This window comes from Parasteatoda tepidariorum, chromosome 2 (assembly GCF_982258835.1).
Source record: "Parasteatoda tepidariorum strain Cologne lab strain chromosome 2, Ptep-v5.0, whole genome shotgun sequence".
NCBI classification, from domain to species: Eukaryota; Metazoa; Arthropoda; class Arachnida; order Araneae; family Theridiidae; genus Parasteatoda; species Parasteatoda tepidariorum.
The window spans coordinates 91,856,858-91,871,639 of record NC_141756.1 but is presented as its reverse complement, the minus strand read 5'-3'; the positions used below and the strand labels follow the sequence as shown (position 1 = coordinate 91,871,639).

Genomic DNA, 14,782 nt, shown 5'->3' with positions numbered 1-14,782 from the left:
AGGGGTTAACTGAACTATATGCTTTTGAAGTCTGCAACTACGTCATTCCTAAATGACGAAATCGCCCATAAGTATAGTTACTGACATATTTAAATGTGTTGATTCGCTAAATGGATATAAACATAGCGATAAAACAAAAGCTTTTTACATTTCTGTTTATTTCACCACGTCGGAAATTTTTTTTCATAAATATCAATTTATTTCATTTTGATGTGTCTGGTAATGAAATTTTAATGCATAATTGTTATGTCGGCATCAATTGCATATTCAACGTCTTCCTTTGTAATTTAATGAATTGCATTCGATTCCAGTCTGGCTGGCGGTTCTTTTTTCTGCCCTCAAATGTGCACAATATAACTTACTGTCTTTGCATTAATAAGTGCAAAAAAAATGATTTTCAGCATTTATGTTCTCATATTTTATTCTATTTTACGGACAGAATAAAAAAAGAGCTTTATCAATTGTTTAAATGATAATAGCTGTGTTTTCGAATTTGTTTGTTCTAGAATAAATTTATATTCTTAAGTGAAAAACAGTTTGGTTATAAGTATTTTTTTTTAAAGTTGAGATATGTTTGTTGCATTAGATGAAGTGCTAAATCTAAAGGATTTATTTCCAGTTCATACCCTCTATTTGAATTTTTTGTAATATATATTCATTATTAGTAGCGAACTAAAGCAGAAATTTTAAAAACTAATGTAATTTTTTATAAGACTTTGTATTGGGTGTTCAGTGGCTGTTAATTATTTTTACAACATTTAGTACATAGTTATTACGTTATTTGACCTTTTTAAAATATTTTTTATACCATACAGTGGTGAAAAAAAATTCATTTCTTAACATATTAGTGGATTAAACTGTATTGTAAAATCTGTCCCTGTATTGTAAAATCTACGTTTAGTTAGTGAAGTCTTAACTCGGACCATTTAGAATTTAAGTAAAAAAGAAAATATTTATGTACACTATGCACTAAAAACAACCAAAAAATACATGCGTATAATTTGAAAAGTCTCTTAAAAGAAACCCTTTCATACCGTTTTGACAAATCTATTGATTGTACGATCGTATGCGTTTTTCATAAAGTTGCAAGAATAGGGCAAACTAATGATGCACTAATTTTTAAATTGATTTAGAGATCATTTTTTAAGAAAATGTTTGGGTAACAAGAACCGGTATGTACTCCCATGTGAGCGAAAAATCCTTTTCCTATTAGAAGTTATCATGTAAACAGAAACTGTTATCTGGAGGAAATCTCGGAAATTTGTGATATATCTATCTCAAAACAATACTAAGGATCAGTTTGGTGTAAAAAATGACACTATTATAAAAAGTGACTTTTTGCTTTACATTCCTAAACCTTTAATTATAACTAAGACTAAAACTCTTGTTCCACATTTCTGAGTTAAATTGAGACAAGCAAAAAGCACAATAAATCTATATTAAGCTTTTTTTGTCAAGAACGTGATCATATTTAACTCATAATAATATTACCTCTCATATTCTCTCATTCAACTAATATAGAAAAATTAAGTACAAAATCTTGTTGATTAAAGAAGGAAAGAGAATTATTAAAATTTCCAGATTAAAAAAAAAAGCCGTAGTAAGCATTTTTTTAAAGAATTCAACAGAAATAGTGACCTTAACAGTTAAAAAAAAAAGGCGTTAATATTTGACCTTATTCTAGGAATTCAACCTAACTTTAAATAACCTCATTGTTGATGAAAGCGGCAAATTTATAAACGGAACTTTTTTATTTAAAAGAAAGGAGGAAATAGGTAATATGATATTTAATGTTTGTTTCTTGTCTTTTTGTTTCCTGCTAAATATTATTACATGGTCCATTTAATGTAACGAAACAAACGTAAATATACAACGCAGTATGGTCTAAGGTTTTATAGACCGTAAAATTGAAAAAAATTGAATAACATGTCCTTAATTAAATGTCATAATTAGTAATCGAAAGAATATTCCGATATTGCTTATAGTATGCTGTTAAAATTTCTACGAATATTAAACATATTTTTCTTTAAATTCATAAAATCGTTTTATAATTTCTAAATTTAAAGTCGATAATTAAAGAAAGATCGTTTGCGTTAATAAAAGTTATTATATTCAACGTAACCTAAAATACTTTTTTTTTCTCGCCCAAACAGTGGCTCAAGCCTGTCATACGATCTAAGTTATATTCTTTTGTTTTTTTGTTCGAAGAATCAGTCAATGAGAAGTTATGCACGAACTATCAGTTATCTAGAATTTCCGAACAGAATCTTCCAGTGACCATATCGATGGAAAAAAAACTGTATCATTATTTTGAAAAGATAATTTTTTATTGTGGCGTATGGATTGTTTATTTACTATGAGATTGTTATAGGTATTGTTTGTCTGTTTTAAGTTTGAAATATTTCCAAAAAGATTATGTAACCCTATCACGTTTTATCAAAGTTATATTGCTAATTTTAATGCGTAGAACTGATTTTAAATAATGTAAATTTGGAAACTTATGTAAATATAATGCATAAACTTTATTTGGCTAGGAGTATCATTGGACTTCAATGCAAAAAAATATATTTATTTCAATTTATTAATCGCTTTTGATATAAAATATTCAAAAAATATATTGGTTTTTAAGAAATATATCGGTTCTTAAGGTCAATTTAAAGTAATATAGACAATTATTTTTCGTAAAGTTTTAAAACAAAATTTTATATGCATTAATTTTGAATTAAATAAGACTTTTTCTATTTGCTGCAAAATTCAAAGAAAAAAAGTCATTACTCTAAAACAAAAGCATAAATTTCTTAATCTTTCTTCCTATCTTTTACTTTTATTATTTTAATTTTTAAGAAATAAGGGTTTATAGTATTAAAATGTATGGGATGTGTAATATGCGTTTCAAAATCTACGAATCAATTTTCAATTTAACTCTAAAATGAATTGATTAGAATTTTAAATTTGACTAAAATATTGAACACATTCTATATCATACTAAACTAATGCATAAACTATATTGAACCTATATTTTGCAGAAAACTAATCTTAATCAGATAAAGTAATGTTTATTCATATATTCAGATATAAACTATATTTCCTTGACTAATTTTGTAACTTAAATTATGACCTGCACTATTTTACTTACTAAATTTAAGCTATTTCTTCGAACTATTAAGATTGCATGTTAAAAAAAAGATAATCCAATAATTAGATAAATAAGATAAAGGTATTTTATTTTTATATCAAACTTTGAATATAGGCTTCTGTCATTTAAAATTACGTACTTTAAAAACATGCAGAAATTTGTTTATTATGCTATAGCGTTTTTTCGGTTATTATTAAACAAATTTGTTAAAGTTCTCGAGATACAGTGAATTATGAGAATTACAGTTACAATAAAGTAAAAGTAACAGAACTTAAATCCATCGAAAAAGCTTTTTCAGAGAAAGTTTTTCAGGGAGTTCAAAGAACTCCCTATATAATGTCAGAGTGCGTGACATTTTTAAAAAGTGCTTAAAGGTGCTTATTTTCGTTCTTCAAAGGCCCTTAAAGGTGCTTTATTCATTGGGAGTTTTTAAAAAGTGCTTAATTTTCCTTTTCCAAAATGAGATTTTTCCTTTACCATGTTGATTTTCGCTACGAATTATGCAGAAAGACGCTATTCACATTGTTCTATCCAACGTTTTCACAATTAATTCAATCCCAATCTATTTCTGCTTATTGCCAGTCCGTAGCGTATGAAAACGCCATTCGATTTCCATGATTAAAACTTTTTGACAATTGTCAAAAGCAATGCCGAAAGTTTTTTTTTTAATTTTTTGACATGACGGTTAAAACCAGATAAAACCGTCAATTGTCAAAAACTTTCCAATTCTACCTAATTGTGTTTTTTTAAGTGCTTAAAAATATTATTTGAGTACTTGAAAAGTGCTTAAAAGGTGCTTATTTTTTGTTGAATAATTTGGCTACGCACCCTGAATTTGTCTTCCAGGCATATTCGCTGTTCACTATTGCTCTATTCGTGAGTATTATTATTTATTCCAATTGATTGTTATTTTTTGAAATAAAAAAAACAGGTTTTAAGAGAATTTGTGTATTTTGTCTTAATTTTAGCACCGGAAGGACTCAGCTCCGAGGGTAGATCAAAAACGCGCCCCTGCCTCACTGAAATTGTCAAGCCCCTCTCAACCATTAACATTGCATCTGATCACTTGATCACCCCGCCAACCATTAACATTGCATCTGATCACTTGATCAAAAGTTATTTGAACAGTTCCGTTTTTCTTTTTATGCTGTGCGCATTTAAATTTTAAATATTTGTTATATAAGTTCTTTAGAATTTTTAAAAAAAAGTATTTTACATGGTAAAATGAAAAGTTTTGAAAATAATTGGTCGAATAGCTCCTCAGACATAGATTTTTAAAAAAAGTCGATGGTTTTAAAGTCCGAATTTTAACACAAACGTTGTATGTAAAATTATATGCCATGAAAATCATTTAAATTTATATTCCTTAAAATCATGCAGCTTTATATTATTTAAAATCATGTAAAAAATTGAATAACTATTTAACATTTTTTCAACTATTATTAAATAAAATAATAAATATTTGCCAAAAGTTATTTTTTGCATGGAATTATCTTTGGGTGAACGAATTTTATAATTGTGAATAAAAATGTTACAATTCATTTTTAAAACGAATTCAAGATATGGCGAAATAACTAAAAATAAATTTTAATGGGTCCAAATTTTGGACTGCTCTTTTTACCAAACTATTGGGACCATGTTCCTCAGATTTTTGCTACCCCCCAAACTAAACTCAGTGGCGCGACAGCCCATAGAGGGCCAAGGCCTACTGTGCCCATCTCAGTTTTCTTGACCTTGGGCTCTGGGGTGCAGGAGGAGATGTTCCGGTAAGGTGGTCAGCCGAACGCGAAACCCCCAGTGCTTAGTTCCCAAGCATGTTTGGTACTCATTTATCGACCCACTGAAGGGATGAAAGACTGAGTCAACCTTGCCCGGCCCGAGGATCGAACCCAGGACCTGTGGCATTGGAGCACGAACCGCTACCACTCAGCCACCGGGCGTTTTGCTACCCCCTATATTATCAACAAGAAAAAAAGTATGATTATCTTATATGTCATGAAAAAAAATGCACGTCGAAAAATGGTACATTTGTATTAAGAAATATATTTAAAGTCAACCCCTTAACCACTAAGATTAAGTCCTAGAACGAGAAGATCGGATCATTAGATCAAAAGTTATTCAAATTGGTCTCTTTTTTTTTCGCTCTGTACTACTTAATCCTAAAATGTTAAAAAATTTACTATCAAGTGAGAGACGCATAACTTTCTTTCTTTTAAGTGAATTACATATATCGAGTAAACTGATACATACTTAAACATCCACAGTCAACAAGGAAGAACATTTTTATATTTACGTCTGCCTTATTACGAATTATTTATGAAACTCGTTAATTAAATGAAATATTATGGAATTTCGGAAATTAGTGCATATAAAGGACTTCAAAGGCGTCATTCTCTCACAATGACATCATTCCAGTCAAAAAGATCTTGCTAGTACCTCCTCCAAAAATAATTGGTCTTTGTATAATGGATTTCCTTTGATTGGCGCTTTTAAAGACTTGCTCATCGTGTTTGTAAGTCTTACTTAGGTATGGCAATTTGGAAAAACACTATTCTGCCGCATCAGATCTCTAATATCAGTGACTTTACGAACAGATTTGTGGATATTTTGAATAAAAAGTGCGCTCCTTGCCGCTGATTTTACGAAAGTTATTCTCACTAAAAAGTATGTTTTACTTTTTCTTTATACTTTTTAACATTATACTATTGTTTACTTCGCATTGTAAAAAGTGTTTAAAATAGTTTGTATAAAATATTTTATGAAAATGTTTAACGTAGTTATAATTGTATCATTTCATTGTATTTTTTGTTTTCTTGTCGTTTTTAGATTGAAATTTTAAATTTTAGTGCGATAAATTTTACTTGCTTAAAATTAAATTTTAAAACTTTTACTTATACAAAATGAAGTTAGAAAAATATAATTTAGCTAGATTAAATGATTTTACTTCTAGAATTTTGTAACAAAACTTATAAATAAATATTTTTTCTAAAGTAATACGATTTCAATGTTCGAAAATTGTTTTGTCTGAATCAGCTTATTGGCTTTTCAACTTTTTTTTCGAAAAACTACTAAAACATTAGAAATCTTATTAAAAGTTTGATTTCATGGTTTTGACTGTTGAACAGTGATTTTACGAACAGATTTGTGGATATTTTAAATAAAAAGTGTGCTCCTTGCTGCTGATTTTACGAAAATTATTCTCACAAAAAAGTATGTTTTACTTTTTTCCTTATACTTTTTAACATTATAAGATTGTTTACTTCGCATTGTAAAAAGTGTTTAAAAAAGTTTGTACAAAATATTTTATGCAGTCATAATTGTATCATTTCATTGTATTTTTTGTTTTCTTATAATTTTTTAAATTGAAATTTTAAATGTTAGTGCGATAAATTTTACTTGCTTAAAATTAAATTTTAAAACTTTTACTTACAAAATGAACTTAAATATAATTTAACTAGATTAAATGATTTTACTTCTTAAATTTTGTAACAAAACTTATAAATAAATAACTTTTTTTTCTAAAGTAATGCGATTTCAATGTTCGAAAATAGTTTTGTCTGAATCAGATTATTGGCTTTTTAACTTTTTTAAAAAACTACTAAAACATTAGAAATCTTATTAAAAATTTGACTTTATCGTTTTGACTGTTGAACATTAAATAGATCTGAAAGTTGAAAACTCATGATATTTTTTTTCAATAAAATGAAAAAGAAAACTGAAAAGTATTTTTTTATGAAAATATTTTCTCTTTGAGATTTATTTTAAGAATAGAAAGTCTTTTTCGTAATTTACAATTAGAGAGTTTTATTTACTGGAAATTGTCTTTCCTAAATAGCTAATTATTTGAATAAAGATTAGTTTTTGTACCGAAAATTGTATTAATAAACAAAACTATAAATAAAATCTTTAAATAAATCTTTTGTAACGATATAATATTTTTATTTTTAAAAGGAAAATATTATTCCATTCAAAAAAAAATTTAGAAAAAAAACACATTTAGAGTGACTGTTACAACTGTAACAAATATATTATAGCATTATCAGTGTGGTATGATTTCTTGATTGTAAACAAACTAAAGGCGACTGTATTTTAAAACCCATAATTAATTTAAATAAATGAATTTTTTAATTAATTTTATAATGCCATATTAATTTATTGATTTTTTTTCTTAGAAAGATAGGTTTTTAAGAATTTAGTTTTGTAACTGTTTCACTTCTATATTGATAGTTATTATGCCTACTAAAATGTGCAAAAATAGTGTTTAAGTGCTTTTATGCATATTTGTATAATTTCAAATAAAAGCTCATCATAGTTGGTCTGCAATTTTACAATTTTTTATTATCTAGCTTAATCTGATACGCGTGTGTCAGCTAATTTTACACTTTTATCTCTAACTTTACATCTGTATGATAAGAAGGGAGTAAAGAATTGTTTTCGTTTTAATCAATTATTGTTAAGAAGAAATATATTGTTTTCATGCATGTTTTTCTTCGATAAAACTTTGCGTTTGTGGACGATAATTTTAAATAATCATTTTTCAGTACAAGGAATGGATATTTTTTAAAAAATACATTAGGTTTAAAAAAAATCGTCTCCAAAAATGTTTTTAGCAGCTTATTATTACGGTAAACATTCTTTTAACGCTTAGGGTAATAAAAACTAATGATATCTTAACGAACTAGTGAATTTCGCTATTTTTATTATTGCTCTCTTGAAAAAACTGCAAATTTAGAATAAAAAATAATAAAAGCTATTAATTTTTCCTTATTATTAATTTAATAAGTTTCGTTAAAAAATATTTGAGTTTTTATTTTATTAAGCGTATAAAACTTATATCTAATTCCTTCTATTAACTATACCATGAAAGTTAAAGTTTAAATTAATAGGGATAAATTTTACTGAGCAACACATTTTTAAGCTATATAACATAAAATTTCCCAATAAGCACAGGAAGAGTTAGATTTACATTTTGGAAGAAGGTAATGCTTATTTCCTCTAATATGCAAAATCTTTATCTTAAATTTACTTCAAAATTCTCCAGCATAAAAATACTCCGAATTTTTATTTGCTAGTTTGAAAAATCATCACACAAAATGGTTATATTCTTAACGTGCTACTGCTTACAAACCTACCCGTACCTACCAGAAATTATAGCTTTTCAAAATACTTATGGTGATATATTAATAACATTTTTAATTCAGCAAATGCTTCAAAATTTGTGTTAGCCCCTCCCTAAAACCACCCTAATGCTTTTTAAGGCATTAAATTATTAAAATGCCATGGTGGTAAAAATTATTTTAAATAGCATGTAAAAGGAGTACCAGCAATATTACTGAATTTAAGGAGAAACTGACAAGTCTATTTGTATTCCTAATGAAATTAATCATAAACATTAAAATAACTAGTTAACTAAAAAAAAACTTATATTATATTAAAAACTTTGGCCCGAAATATTTTAAATGAGTATAGATCATAAAATTTCTAGCTATGTATAGATCTAACTTAACATTGCCAACTTAATAAGTATAGATCTACATACATACTAACTTACTTCTTTAAAGTATCTATAAGGAGTATAGATCTAGCCACCTAGATCTGAAATAAAGTTTTTAAATGGACGCTTTCTACTGTTTTCGCGCATTCTGAAGTTAACTATATTTAACATAGATTAGTCAGAGATATCAACTGCTCCAGATTCTACAAATTATTTTACACAAATGACAAAAAACTATAAATCTAACTTGTAGTTTTTCGGTTAATTTCGCTACTTTTTTAAAATGCTCAACACGAAATAACTATCAAAGTAACAGGGCCGCGCGAAGGATTTCAAATTATTAGCAACTAAATTACCCAAATATCAAAAGTATTCGCCAATTTTCGAAAGTCTTCGCCAAATGCAAATCTTAACAATTTTTCTCCATAGAAAACTATTTTACAGCTGTTTGTTTTAGGCTCATATTATTTGAACCCAATTCTTTTTGGTTATACGGTGCATCTACAAAAGCCAAATTTAAGATTTTGGCGCATTTGGTGAATGCTTAACCCGGTCTCTTGTTTCTCATAAGCTTTTGAAATGTTTAGAAGTTTTTACTTAAAAACCCTATGAATCATATTTACTGAACCAGGAATCGTATATCAAAACATAAATTTCGCTACCACTAGAAAATATTTATCTGCTATATGGAGCAAGTTAACATGTCTGCATAGTATGTCTCTGAAGTATTCAAACAGTATTGTTTTTTAATTAATTAATTAATACCCATTTAGTTTCTTTTAAAATAAGATAATTTCATTTTGCAACACATGTGAATATAATTTTTATTGCACATTTCATATTCTATCTCAGTGGCAATAAGAGAACTGAAATTGACATTTAAATCATTTAATAGTAAAATTACTATTGAGAAATTCATTCTGAAAATGCTTATTTCAGAACTTTTAAAAATTTCAACACGTATTTATATGTTCATTGATCATATAAAATTTAAAAAAAAACTAATTTCAATTTATAATGTTAAACACTATTCATAAATAAAATAAAATTCCAGATATGCAAGTTTTTTTTTTAATATAACTCTCTTGTTCTATTCTTATAATTAAGTTTTTTAATGTTTAAATAAGTTTATAAGTATAATGTAAAAACTTGATTTGCTTCAAAATATTCTAAAGCTGAGTAGACACGTTTTCGAGCTCTCAAAATATTCTCCTATTCCCAAGATTCGTTCACGCTTGATGAGTTTTGAGAATGGGGGGCCTATTTTCGAGCGCTAGAAGCAATAACTTTTTATCTTTAATATTTGAAGCAAAGGATTTTTTGAGTTATGGAGCATACCATTCCTCTCCAATTTCTCGGGATTACTAATTTCAAGTTTTTAGATTATTACACTAATACGAGCTCCTCAGAATATACTTAATCGCACCAAACGTTCTTAGTTTAATATGTTAAATGCATTTTTTTTTCACTTAAAATAATAATAAATTCTAAAAAAAACAATTTTTATAACGTAAATGCTGCTTCTCACTGAAAAACCTGTTTTATTGATTTTGCATCGTCAGTGATCGTCACTACGTTAGTTATCCTGATAATAATTTAATTTATTGTCCAGATAATATTTCTCTTACAATTATTTTCCCACACGTTTTATCTGGCAGTAAATTTTTACTCATTTTTAGTGTTATAAACAAGTCTTCACTGTCTGGTTTGCCAACTTTAATGATTAATTTGATGTGGGATGGATATATTAGCATGTGCTCATTATTAATTAGGAAAATAAGGTTTCATAAATTGCTTGATTTTCTTTTACGCATTAGAATTACATCATAGCAATGAATTTCGATTCATGATTTTTATTATCTAAGCTTTTTCGATGAGAATTTTACGCGATTTTTTTAACTTAATTATTATAAACAAGTTCCTTATTGCGTTATGTAAACAAAATTAAGATCTAAGCAGCAATGAAATCATGTTACTTTTTTAATAATGTGGGGTAGTATTTCCATATGTAGGGTTTTTAAAGACTTGTTTTAAGGTTTGTAAAGGTATAGCAGAGTCCCGATTATCCGACGCCTGATCATACACTTTGGTTATCCGACATCCAATAAAAACATCACTACACACGTTGCATCATTATACAGTTGATAGCCCCCAATTATTGTTGATATTTGAATCCTATACCTTTACATTCCCAATCCAATTACTCTTGTTTCAACGAATACGCAATCTGACTGCTTGAAAAGACTAGTTTTCTGTTTATATTCTTCATAAATTGTCTTAAAAAGAACCAGTGATTAACCAATGATATCGATATATCGATAATCGTGGTTCGCGATATATAGGGGGTTCAATAGTATCTATTGACCTGAACCCAAGGATAATCTGGGTTCTACTGTATGACTAAACCATTGTACGTTCTTCTTAAAAAGTCATCAGTCTTCTTAAATACATGAGATCAGTTCGAAACTTTTTGGATGATAAATTTTTCACTTGTTATGAAATTAAAAGAAATTGGAATGTTACAAATCTATTTCTTAAACATTGCTAACTTAATTTTTACGAAGAAAAAGCCCTTTATAAGCCCTAAGAAATTCTTATTGATATTTTGTTAATGTCCTGGAAAAAATTCCGAAAAAATCCTGAAAAAATTAATTTTGTGTAAAAAATTTGTCAGAATTTATTTTTCTTATTTATGCTTACCAGTATATAATTATCATTTTATTAGTTAACCCTTTACCAGTATTAAGGTTTTTATACTAGTTTACTCTTACTGGTATTTACGTTTTGATGCTGGTTAACCCTCTTGTAGTATTAATGTTTTAATACTAGTTAACCTTTACTACTATTAATGTTTTGACACCACTGGAAAAATCTTTTTAAAAGTAAAAATTCCTTTTAAACCATTATGTATAGATTTAATAGTTTTAAAAGAACCATTAATAATGCTGCACGCAAACATGTTTTCGCGAACTTTTTACTTAACAGCTTTTTTGTGTGTGTTTTTTTCAATTCTTTTGAGGTGCGTGTTAAAATAACTGTGTGAAAAATAATATAATAAAGATAAAGAAAGGAAACGAAAAGGATATCAACACTTTTTAATGAAGATATACAAATTGTGACTGTAAAATTAACGGTGTTTTGTCAGTCAAAGTAACAAAATTATTTTTCGAAAAGAATTAACCAGGAAAAATCTGCAGCATGCAAACATGCAGTTTCCAATTATCACTAGTTTCATTTTTTCCCCCTCGAAGCTTCAAAATTGATGTCTAGTACTTAAAATGGTTTTTTTAAACTTGAGCATTGTTTTAGGCGATGGCCTTGAAAGCTTACATAGATGAGAGCAAATTACTGATGTAGCTTAAGCCATCCCAGTGATAAAACATGCACGCAAACTTTAAAAGGCTGATCAAAGAAAACGTCAGCTCGCGAAAACAATACTGTGAATATAAATATACAATGATATATGGCATAGCTAGAGCTGCGTTAGAAATAATGAACAAAAGTCAAAATTTTCATTTCAAAATTATATAATTATTTTATTAAATGCATATTTTCAATGTTGAGGAGAAATTTTGAATTGTTCACAGAACAGTGACATGATTCCGGTGACAAGTGACAAGAACCTTTCATTTTTACATAGTTCTTTTTTATTTAATTTTTTATGGCAACTATTCGCAACTATTACTACCCTCCACCCCCCGATTAGAACATATACATTTACTTGTAAAGTTTATTTCAAGTCAATGAATATTATAACTGTTATTAAGTAATGGTAGCCCCGAATAGTAGAAAAAAATAAAAAGTAGAAAAACAACGTTTTTACAAACCATTTTTTTTAATTTTCCACAAATATGTAACTGACGTAAATTGACTTTTATAATACACTCCTGCTTTAACCCTTTATCTCAGAAATTTTACTCAGCATATTTTTCACACACGTTTCATTATTAGTACTAATCTATACCAAAATAAGTGAAAATATTATATTTAGCATTTTAAATAATTTATGGTTGTGAAATAAAGCATGAAATACCGGTGTCTTTTTCTCAGTTAAAAGTAAAATCTTCCAAACACGGCATTCTTTCAAACAAGAATTTTTCACATTTGTACTTATTTGCAGTTATTTAGATCTAAGAGAAACAGTTATTCAACATTGCAATTTCTTTAATTTACAAAGTCAATTATTTATTAATTTTTGAATATGAATGGAAGAAACAGCAAACTACTTTTTTTTGGATTTTATATTTTTGTACAGACATTCTAACAGATTTTAGTAGTTATTAGACTGCCTTTTTTATAATTAAGAAATATCAAAATATATATTTTTGTTTGTAATTAGAGAGTCAGAAAAAAATATATAAAAAGGACAAAAAGTGTTCCATCTGCGTCAACGAATTATAGCGGTAAGTCCAAAATTCCTGACTTTTGCTTAATTATCATTTATTTCGAGTTGTAAAGATACAGTTTTAAAAACAGGCGATCAGGAAACAAAGATGTCTCAAACGTTACTTCGTCTAATATTAGTGATTTAAAGGTGGTAAGGAAGAAGAAAAGAACGAAAAAATTTCAATATATTAAAGAAAAGTTTATATCTTCTGCGAAATTCTGTTGTTCTGATTCTGATTCCTTACTTTATATAATATTTGAAATATTTATAGTAGCTCTAAGAACAAGAATCAATGATCAGGGAAATATCAGTTCATTATAGCATCAGTATTTCGTAAAAACAAAGAAAATAGACTTGAAATACTTGTAAAGAACGTTTATATATTTCCTAATACTGGGTATTTTAATACACTTCTTGTAAATTGTTACTCATGGAGCTCTATAAATTGAGCTAAGCAGCGGAAAAGAATATCAGATACGCATATTTGCCGCCGAATAACCACTTAATTTTCGGCAATGCTTTCATTTAGAGGTTTAATTAGTTTTAGCGGTTTTTTTTCCTCCATGCCACTTCGCTTTTTTTTTTAATTATACGCGGCCCACGCCAGCCCAAGTTTTATCAAACCGCAAACGCGAGCTTTTGATTCAGATAAAATAACCAACTTAAATATTGATGACGACTTCGTATTAAAAATTTTCTAAGAATAAGTGATCTTTCTATGAAACTCTTGGCATACAAAGAATATGTTAATGAATGTTCTAGATTCTAATATTCAGAAGTAATCTGTGAGATAATTTCAGAACTCGCAAGAAAAGAAAAGCAAGTTCTATCTGTATTACCCAATTCAAAGACAGCGGAAGAACTGAATCCTTCTACGAATTTTTTTTAAAGAAAATATGACAAAATTTTAAGGAATGTCACGAACTTCACTTCGCATTAATAAACTTGAATAATCTGTGATATAAAATAACTTAGTTAAAACCTTCCTGCAACAATTGAAAAATTGTAGCAAAAACGAGGAATAAAATAAAAGTGCATTTTTCGTCGAATTGAGTTTTTCCCTATAAAATTTAGTTGTTTTCTGAGCCATCACCATTTATTCTGTTAAATTTACTTTGCACCTTTACAGTTTTGTATTTTTACTAAATGTATGGTAATAAGAACAATAATTGTGATAAAAAAGAATTTCCGGTAAACTTTTACCATACGAACTTAAAAATTACCAAAGGAATGGTTTAAATACCGTATATTTTGTTCTATAAACAGAAGGTTTTTTTTTATTGAAAATGCCATTTACAAATACGATAATTTTACCAGAATATTTTCTCTGCGTATGTATCCAAGTTTTGTATTTTCCCCTTCGTTTTAAAAGAGAATGTTCTTTTAAAAATAAAATTTTTTTTCAAAATATTGAGGAAACACATAAAAAAAATGCTTCCGGTTACAGAATATTTTCTCGTAATAATAACTATTTTCCTTACAGCTTTTACTGTATTAGTCTTACATTTCTAGTTGAAATCTGATTTCTTTAGACCATCATCATGCTTTCTTAAAAAATCATGCTTTCTAGTAGAACTAGAAATCTGTTTTCTTCAGACCATCATCATGCTTTCTTAAAAAAATTTAAACCTACGATTTTTTTTTTTGTTCCAAATAGTGATCGAAAATTTTTGTAATTGATTTGATTTGTAATCATGTTGTGATCTTGCAAAACTGAAAAACTTAATCTATTATTATAAAATACAGGAAAATGTATCATTTATCA

The 14,782-nt window shown here is 27.5% G+C and overlaps 1 protein-coding gene across 4 annotated transcripts in view; it reads left to right on the top strand.

Annotated features, from left to right (window-relative positions):
* Window positions 1–14,782, top strand: part of LOC107453384 (solute carrier family 41 member 1) — an 80,111-nt gene that overhangs the window by 38,828 nt on the left and 26,501 nt on the right. Inside the window, exon 1 of one of the 4 annotated variants that reach the window (XM_087157745.1) lies at window positions 5,537–5,800. The exons of 2 other annotated variants lie outside the window; for them this stretch is intronic. The gene's annotated coding sequence lies outside the window, so the exon portion shown is untranslated. Of the gene's footprint in view, window positions 1–5,536; window positions 5,801–7,605; window positions 7,762–14,782 lie in introns of those variants that run through there. One more of the 4 variants, XM_087157747.1, reaches the window with a different exon arrangement.